The sequence below is a fragment of the Limulus polyphemus genome, unplaced genomic scaffold (assembly GCF_000517525.1).
Source record: "Limulus polyphemus unplaced genomic scaffold, Limulus_polyphemus-2.1.2 Scaffold121, whole genome shotgun sequence".
In the NCBI taxonomy this organism is placed as follows: Eukaryota; Metazoa; Arthropoda; class Merostomata; order Xiphosura; family Limulidae; genus Limulus; species Limulus polyphemus.
Window position 1 is genome coordinate 717,366 of NW_013665731.1, and position 8,076 is coordinate 725,441.

The window sequence follows — 8,076 nt, forward strand, 5'->3', positions numbered from 1 at the left end:
TTATTTTAATATCCTACACAAAAATAATATAGATGAAATCATTAATAGCATTATTTCTGCGTATTCTTCAAATCTATATGCAAGTAGATTCATCATGGTGAGAAAAAGACAATTAAAAACATTTGCTTCTAATGAATCTATATTTTATTAATACTGTGCAAAGACGCTGTATTCTGCTACTTGAAGAATGACGCTATATTTTATTAATACTGTGCAAAGACGCTGTATTCTGCTACTTGAAGAATGACGCTATATTTTATTAACACTGTGCAAAAACGCTGTATTCTGCTACTTGAAGAATGACGCTATATGTTCTATAAATAGTGAATAACGAGACTGTATTGTAAAGTGAACAATGACACAATATTCTGTAAACACAAAAGGTATGACATTAAACCACGACAATCTTACACCATTCTGGAACTTATTATGACAGTCTGTATTCCAGAAATAGAAACTTAACATTATTCAAATCTACATAGTCTGTATTCCATAAAGTTATTACTTCAAATCTATATAGAATGTATGCTGAAACTTTAGATTACTTCAACTCTATATAGACTGTATACTAGGAACTCTGCGCTACTTCAAATCTATATAGACTGTATACTAGGAACTTTGCACTACTTCAAATCTATATAGACTGTATACTAGGAACTTTGCATTACTTCAAATCTGATTTAGACTGTATTCCAGAAATTTTGTACTACTTCAGATCTATATGCTTTGTTTTCGGGGAAAGTATAACACCACTAATACAAAACAATTCCGTGACTAATCCCTTTGTAACTTCAGGTGCCTTATAAGATTTATATATCAAACCACAGATTGCTATCACTTTATGTTCTACCAAAGAAAACAATGACAATTATGTCACAATTCGCGAAGTAAAACAACAACAGAGTTACTGTTTTGTAAGAGCCACTAATTACTTCTCTGTCCTTTAAGCAGGTGAAATGATAGCTTCAATACCGAGGACTACTGTAATCACACGACATGTAGTTTAGCACGGTCATTAGCTGTCAAACTCGAGCTGGAGAAAGACGATCTTGCTCTGAGAATTTCATATACGATCACCGAAGACCCCAACGATTGATGCGAGACCTCACGGGTTATGAAAACGAGGCCGGTAAATTTAAAACCAGCACGCCTATCCTAGCTCAGACTGGATCTATCAAATGCAGCCGGTGAGCTTTCGCCGAGGGTGAGCACCATGCTGCGGCATGTTTGTGTATCTCAGCACCCAAGCCATTATTAGCGCGCGCCGGCCCGATCTTCTCAGGAGGAGTCTTGGTCGATTTGATAGATTAGAACCGGGATGAGGACAGCTCCAACTACCACCCTGAATCTTTCTCGGCACCGTTGAAGCCCAAGTCGGCTCTTTGTACCACGGTTAGCTACACAGATGATAAGGGTTACGCTTACTGGGAAGATAAAAAAAAAGAAAACGGTCGTTAGATTAAAATTGGCATATATGTTTTACGATACATTTATCAATTCCTTATAAGTGGTATCATTCGATTAAATTGACATATATATACTATGGTACATGTATCAGTTTTATAAGTGATATTATTAGATTCGAACTGGCATATATGTTCTACGACACACATATCACTTCCTTACAAGTGTCATATTTAGTAAAAAAAAAGATCAAGAAAGAAATCTATAATATATCTAAGAATTAACTTGTTTAAGTTTGTAACTTTGTAATTAAGCACAAAGCTACACAATGGGCTATCTGTGCTATGCCCACCACGGTTATCGAAACTCGGATTCTAGCGTTGTAAGTCCGCAGACATACCGCTGTGCCACTGATGGGCTGTTAAATTGTTAGAAACTTATAAAGAAAATATGTTCTTGTTTCTCCATATCATTCACAATTTCCTTAGCATAGCCTTGAATGCATCTGACAACGTAAGCTAGTCAACGTAGAAATGTAACGTTGTATTGTCTATAAATAATGTGCAAAATGAAAAATTATTAAAAACTAGTTTCGATCTTAGTTCTGCATTTCGAAATGCTCATTGAGAGAGGCTAGAATTAGTTAAATATTAAATTATACATTAAACTACAAATCTTACCTAATTCATTAGTTAGAATAATTTTATAAGAGATATTTTAGAAGCTGAGATATCTTGAATTACAACATCCAAGAAATATTCATTTTTATAGGCCTGTCAGTTTTTAGTCATTTGGTTTATGCCTTTAAACGAAACGTATTAAGATTTCTGCTGACGTCATTCTTTCTTTGTTGGAAGTTAATCACAAAGCTACACAATGGGCTATCTGTGCTGTGCCCACTACGAGTATCGAATTCGAAATTCGGTTTTTAGCGTTATAAGTCCGCAGACTTTCCGCCTGTACCACTAGGGAGAGGGACGATGTAATTCAAAGAAATACATTCTGAAAAACAAAGTAATTTGTCCATACCACTACAAATAATTTGATATTTGTAAGTCTTTATAGTGAAGAACTTTTTACTTCTCGTAATAAGTTTAATATAATAATTTATTTTAAATTGCTAACTTGCTAAGACATTTTTGATTGTTCATAATAAAATTAACTAACTACTTGTAGAAGTAAAACCTTAAAATATTTGAAATAATTTCATCTCATATCATGTAAAAACTGTAATTCACTTGGTATCAGATGTTATTCAGTACTAGACATTCACACTTCAAACAGTTTAGAGGTATGATTCCAATCACGCTTGTTTGAGTACTAGTATATTATTCACTGTTTGTTTTTGTAATTAAGCACAAAGCTACACAATGGGCTATCTGTGCTCTGCCAACCACGGGTATCGAAACCCGGTCTCTAGCGTTAGAAGTCCGCAGACATGCCGCTGTGCCACTGGGGGGGAGGGCATTATTCACTGTGTCGGCCTGCTATCTCTTGTTTCGTTACTTATGGAAAGATGGCAGCACATGTTAGTGCACAAATTTGAAGTGCTTAAGTTTGGCGGAAAATTTTTCCTTTGGATATTTCTCACTGCTTGACGTTATTTCTTTTTCTTGGATTATAGTAAATGTAAGAATAACAGTAAATAATTTTCACTTCACCAAAATTATCTTTGGAAAGCATGCTTTTCTTATTTTACAATCACGTTGCAGTATTGGTAAAGTTTCTATCTTACTTCAAAATGTAAGAATAATTGTGTTTGTGTATGAGCAATTAAAACGTTAAAATAAACAAATTGTTCTACAATATGAAAAAAAAAAGCTGCTTAGAATACCGTTATTAAATTGTACATCTACATAACGATGCCGATGTTTGTACTAATAATTAATTAAACAATTTTTAACAGGAATTTTTAAGCAAATTTTATGCATCAACGTTTGTTTTTACTATTTTCGTTTTTTTATGTACAGCGATTATGGTATAGCCTTTAAGCTTGAATTACTTTCTGGAATGATTGACCCTCACTCTGGATTATAAGGCTTGTTTGTTTTGTTTTGAATTTCGCGTAAAGCTACACGAGGGCTATCTGCGCTAGCCGTCCCTAATTTAGCAGTGTAAGACTAGATGGAAGGCAGCTAGTCATCACCACCCACCGCCAACTCTGGGCTACTCTTTTACCAACGAATAGTGGGATTGACCGTCACATTATAACGCCCCCACGGCTGAAAGGGTGAGCATGTTTGGTGGGACTGGGATAATAAATATATGCAAAAGGTGCCAACATCATACGATCGAGTCTATTAACGTTGAAAAACGTGATTTCTAAACTATTTATGAACGAGGTTGCCTTTACACAACAAAAAATAGACGCCATTATTGTAATTAATCCAACTTATTACTGCTGAGATTTCCTAGTTTTTACTTACACACACACATTTTTTTGTCAGTTCTTAAAAGTGAATTCGTACCAGTAAAAAAAAAACATTCAATTCATATATGATGCAGTATATGAGCCCCTCCCCACCTTCCCCCGGTGGTGAATAGTATGGATATACGTTTGTTTAGTTTTTACCTCAAAGTCGTCACACTGGGCGAAATCGAACCCCAGATTTTTTATCTTTGTAAGTCCAGGGGATATACAAGTCAGTGGCAAGTCTGCGGACTTATAACACTAAAAAAGACAGGATTTCGTGTAACCTATGGTGTAACCTGCATGTGTAGCTCTGCGCTTAACAACAAATCAAAGCTAAGCAAAGTATCAATGTATGGACAAAACTATTATTAAATCGACCGTCTTTAAGCCTCGTGTAAACTCAGCCTAACACAGTATGGTGTTGCGAGAAGAATCCTGAAAATTTTATTTAGACATCTCACGAAGAGTTTGATATTTGTATTTGTGTGATAGCGAAGAGGGCTTTTTTAAAAAGAATTGAGTCACCTGTAATTATTCTTTCATCACAGTCTGTTTGTTGTCAAATGCAAAGCTACACAATGGGCTATTTGTGCCTGTGCCCGTCACGGGTATCGAAACTCGATTTTTAGCGTCGTGAGCCTGCGGGTTTACCGCTGAGCCACTGGGATGAATCCTTCACAGTCTGTTTGTTGTCAAGTGCAAAGCTACACAATGGGCTATTTGTGCCTGTGCCCGTCACGGGTATCGAAACTTCATTTTTAGCGTCGTGAGCCTGCGGGTTTTACCGCTGAGCCACTGGGATGAATCCTTCACAGTCGATAAAAGAGCGATAAAAAAACAAACAAATGTTTAGGTGAATGACACAATGTCCCCCGGTGGGGCAACGGCAAGTCTACGTACTTACAACGTTAAAATCCGGGGTTCGGTTCCCCGCGGTGGACACAAATGAATGAATGACATAAAAAATTGTAGTCACACAAACCTTTCTTTGTGTAAGATTGCTCCGAGTCAAAGAAACTCTAAACACCTGAAAAAAGGCTGCTGTTAAGTTTTAAAACTAGTTTTGCTGCTAGACCATGAGATAAGTTAAGACTGCCAGTGCTGAGTCCACCGCGGGGATTCAACCCCGAATTTTAGTGTTATAAGCTCTCAATATTCTTGCTGTAAGTTTACGGACTTACAATACTAAAATCTAGGGTTCGATTCATCGCGGCGAACACAGTGCAGGTAGCCCACCGTGTAGCTTTGCACTAAGAATACAACAGCTTACCGCTGAGCCCCGGAGAGAGGGATGGGTAACTGTATTTTTGGAGTCTGAGTACAGAGCTTAGACGTAGATATTTCTCGGAAATAATATCAATTTAATAAATGTATCCAAAGATGATATAACAAATATTGTTACCTTTAGCTTAGTTTCCGTGTGACTGTAGGTTCACTGTAGGTTCACACACACACACATTAACTTGGTGGAATGGGGAATGGAACTTGATTTACAGTGACCACACACTTTGGATCATCTCTGTCAAATATTTCTTTAAAATTTATGGTTTATCTCCAGGCATAATATAGTTCATTACGCAAAGTGATAAATAACGAATTTTTCAGAGTGCTGCCTCCAAGTTTTCTCCACTTTGATAACAGTCAAAATATCGAGTGTAAAACTCAAACGCGTCAAGTCAGTATAACATTTTATCAAAAATAAAAATGGCTGACTTTTAACTTCTTGTAAAAGTATTAAAACAAAACTCGTGCTTTACTTGACTCTTGATAATCGAAAAAAGAGAAGCGAAACGCCTTTACTGTTTATCTCTTCGTGAAAAATTACCCATGAAACGTTTCCTTTACCTTAGTGTTATAAACGCCTGTTTTATTTAGCACAGATGTGTGGCTCTGCGTTTAACAAACTTGTACTGTTAAATACGAAACCCCAGCGTCGCTTAACGTTTTAGAAAATAAATAGAATGAAACGTCCGCGTTACTTTTGCCCCCTCCCCTCCCCCCCAAGTGGTACAGCGGCATATCTGCGGACTTACAACGCTAGAATCCGGGTTTCGATACCCGTGGTGGGCAGAGTACAGATAGCCCAACGTGTAGCTTTGTGCGTGATTACAAACAAACTCTGTTACTTAATTATTTTTTTTTTTATAAACAAACAAAATAACGAAACATCTCCTTATTTAACTTGTATATACAGAAATAAGAACGAAAAGGGCCTGAACGTTTTAGGAAGGAATATCAGATATGTTTGAATTATTTATGATAGCATCAAATTATCTACATTTGGTAAATGCCAAAAATTCTTGATTAAAAAAAAAAATCCAAATTATACCACCAAATAACAGGAAAAGAACGCTAAACGAGAAAATATATTATGTGATTTGGTTTTGGTTTTAATTTCGCGCAAAACTGCACGAGGGCTATCTGCGCTAGCCGCCCCTAATTTAGCAGTTTTAAGACTAGAAGGAAGGCAGCTAGTCATCACCACCCACCGCCAACTCTTGGGCTACTCTTTTACCAACGAATTGTGGGATTGACCGTCACATTATAACGCCCACCACGGCTGAAAGGGCGAGCATGTTTGGTGGGTCGGGGATTCGAACCCACGACCCGCAGATTGCGAGTCGAGCGACCTAACCACCGGGCCGAAAATATTTTAAACACAAATTGTTGACCAATGGACTGGCTGCACTGTCACCACAACAGGGATTAAACCCTTAGTTATAAGAAACCTCAAGCTTAACACCGAGCCTCGGGATGATGAAGTAAATATTTTCTATTGCGGGTTGTAATTATAACTATTTCATGTTCACTTTATCGCATTTATTTTATAAAATGGAAGTAAATAATATCATTTCAGGGTACATTTACTCAGTTGGGACGTTAAGCCTAATTGAAACGGTTATTAGACGAGCTGGTTCGATTTCGTCTTTTGAATATGTCTAATTCAACTCATCCATCAGTCATAGAGAACAAAAAACGATCATTAAGAAAGATAAGAATAAATTAGTCCCCCTCGGGGGGTGAGATAGTGGTAAGCTTACAAACTTCGCTAAAATACAGGGGTCGATTCCCCGCTGTGGACACAATAGACAGCTCAATGTGACTTCTTTTTTTTTCAGAAAAAATAAATGAATTATATGTACATAGGGGCGCAGTGAAAGTGAAAAACGTTTTGCATTTAGGTTTTAGTTTCATTTTTAAAATAATCCAGCATGGCTGTCGAGATGAACCTATAAAAAAATCCACGAGGCCTACCTAATGAGTTTATAATTCAAATCAAACGGTTCAAATTATGAGGCACAAGTTTGTATTTATTTGTTTGTTTGAAGTTAAGCGCAAAGCTATAAAATGAGCTATCTGTGCTCTGCCCACCACGGATATCGAAACCTAGTTTCTAGTGTTTTAAGACCGCAGACTTACCTCTGTGCCACCGGGGGGCGTAATTATCGTTTAAGTAAAATCCTCTACGTTATTTGGGATTTAAATTCTGAATTTCTCGTAATCTTTTATTTAAAGTCTAACAAAGTTTGTCTTTGTTTGTTTGTTGTTAAGCTCAAAGCTGCACAATTGGCTATCTGTGCTCTGCCCACCACTGGTATCGAAACTTTATTTCTAACATTATAAGTCTTCAGACTTCTAGTCTGAACAAAGTTTGTTAGGTTTTTTTTATTATTATTATTTCTTGAGTAAATCCACACGGACGGTTATAATCAAGTGATTTAACTTCGTGAAAAATCAATGTGTCTGTTTTTAATTTGAACATTTCTTTTGACAGAAAGAAGAAGAAAAATTCAAACCCGCTTTTCCTTCGTTGAATCGGTATCTTACACGACGTTAAAAACTATATCCAATTTCGAGTTTGTTTGTTGTTGTTTTTTTCGGTAATTTTTGTTTTCAAAAAAAAAAAAAGACTACACGAATCATTGTAACCCTAGCAACATGAACAAAAAAAGCAACGCGTTAGATAAGGTTGTTTTATTCGGGACGAGCAAACGTATTGTGTCGCCTCTTCTTTGTGTACGGCCAAAGATTACAGTTTCCAATTTCGAAAACTATTGAAAGGAAAGTTTTTTTTTCACATGTTATGTTTTGTTTTTTTTTAAACGGGGGTTTTTGAATAGAATAAGTAGACAACATAACTGTTAGGCTCGACACTATTTGAATAAAACGTATGTAAGAATGGCCTTTTTTCGGCTCTTAAAAATATGCGAGATGTGGATCCTGTGATGACAAAAGAAAGAAAGTTCCAGAAAGAAAGT